This window comes from Saccostrea echinata, unplaced genomic scaffold (assembly GCF_033153115.1).
Source record: "Saccostrea echinata isolate AGI-Se365-2 ecotype Australia unplaced genomic scaffold, CSIRO_AGI_Sech_v1 ptg000009l, whole genome shotgun sequence".
In the NCBI taxonomy this organism is placed as follows: Eukaryota; Metazoa; Mollusca; class Bivalvia; order Ostreida; family Ostreidae; genus Saccostrea; species Saccostrea echinata.
The window spans coordinates 43,483,320-43,485,422 of NW_026889758.1; the positions used below are offsets into that span (position 1 = coordinate 43,483,320).

At 28.8% G+C, this 2,103-nt stretch overlaps 1 non-coding gene across 1 annotated transcript; it reads right to left on the bottom strand.

The window, feature by feature from the left end:
- Window positions 1-267: 267 nt before the first annotated feature.
- On the bottom strand, window positions 268-355 carry Trnay-gua (transfer RNA tyrosine (anticodon GUA)). The gene is given in 2 exon segments: window positions 268-303; window positions 319-355. It is a non-coding gene; the product is annotated as a tRNA-Tyr (tRNA).
- Window positions 356-2,103: the final 1,748 nt, after the last annotated feature.

Below are 2,103 nucleotides of genomic sequence, written 5' to 3' on the forward strand. Positions count from 1 at the left end.
TAAAATATACTTCTCAGTAAATCCTCGGTATATTCATTTCGGGAGTTACATACCTTAAAACGATTTTGTGTAAGATGTAAAATATCGCACAAAGCATTTATCCACCATGCATCGAATGTTAAATATGGTAATTTTGCGTTTTATTACTTGATTGTTCAAAGGCATCGCATTCCTATGTAATTTCTTATTTATGAGGATCAGTCTTTTTTGAGAATTTAGGAAAAGAAATTATAACACCCACATGTTAAAAAAAAAAAAAAAAATTAATCCCGCGAGGCGGATTTGAACCACCGACCTAAGGATGTCAATTGTTCATCACTACAGTCTTCCGCTCTACCAACTGAGCTATCACGGGATTCTATTATTATAGTGAGGCAATATAGCTCATAAATTAGATTAATATCAATCTTAGCCTACAGTGCATTTTTCCCGAGCCAACATATGTTTTATTCTTACGTACTTGTACAGGGAAAAAGGGACAGAAAATTGTATTAAATATATCTTAATTTAAAGTACATGTATATTGACGTGACTTAGCAGTTTGTTGAAGATCTTATTAGTAATAATTTGGGGTTATTTTTTTTTTTTTAAATATTCTTATTGTAATGTACATTTTTCATTGATATACGTTGCTTGTAGTGTTACCGTAAAGATAAATCGTCTCTTTAACACTGTTTAACTCTTCGTGTTATATTGCATGATAAGAATCTGTGTCAAAACGTGTAGAATGCACACTGCAAATATACACTGTCGGGATGTTTTCAATAAAATACCAACGATTTAATCTTGTTGTAAATTGGTTAAATTAATTTAAGAAAAATATCCTTTTACTTACAGTTTAGAAAAGATTATATATCTTGTTTAAAAATGACTCATTTCTTATCTCTCTTTGAAATAAGCTACAGGAATGTCGAAAACTATTAGCAAGTATTTGTAATGGTCCGTAAATGAATAAATATGAATGAATGAATATCTATCTATCTATCTATCATACTTATGGTAGTTATTTGACTTCAGCATATGTATGAACATGAGTAAGAAAATTGTTTTTATCTGATTTGATGTTAAGGAGATGAATCTTGTGGAATTGAAACCAAAAAAGTTGTCACTTTATATACTCACACAAGAAATGCGCAGATTGTGTTAATTGCGATGTGTGTACATGTAAGAAATGCATTTACATGTACATTTTCTGTGTGCAGAAAAATGCTTTTCAATTTTATGTGTACTGTGTATCACAATAAAGTCATTATTTTTACGGTAAAATTGCCTTCTCACAAGGTGACATTACAATCAACATGCAGTACTCGTATAGTGTGATTATTGATATACTGACTATAAAATTATATTAATGTTCATATGGTTAGAAAGTATATAAAAAGTAACCAGTACTCATTATCATACTTCTATCGTTTTGAATATTTGTTAAGAAAAGAAAACTGCATCTATCTAGAGAAAGAGAGAGTGTGTGTGTGTGTGTAGCTTTATGTGTGTGTTTAACTATTATTTATTTATTTCTTTTTAAAATATAACATATAACCACATGTTCTTTCTAAAGGTTCTTGGAAATCTATGGCAATAAAAATGGAGACTTTGATGTATTTACTAATATTTAAATAACCACATATTCTTTCTAAATGTGTCAGATCTTGGGTTCTTCGAAATCTATGGCAATAAAAATGGAAACTTTGATGTATTTACTACTCAATTAAAAATCCTTATAATTATACAAATATATCATAAGACACGCCTAGTTTATATCGTTATTACGGCCTTATTTGACCTTCAAATTTCCTGAATCATGCCCACAAGTGTCTTACTGGCAATAAACTCTGTAAGAAAAAATTACTTTTAATAGAGGAAAAATGCATATAATCTCATTAACGAAATGATGTGTAATTATTTAATAAATAATTTTCAAATTTAAAATTTAAAGAGAGATTACAATTTTTGACAAAATGTATGTTGCGAATTAGATTTGGTGGGCATGCGATGTGTAGAATTGCTACAATGCATGTAAATAATATTGTAAATAAAAATATTTTTGTTCCAGTCAACAAGTATTTGAGTATTTGTATAAGTCAATCTTTTCCAAGATGCATA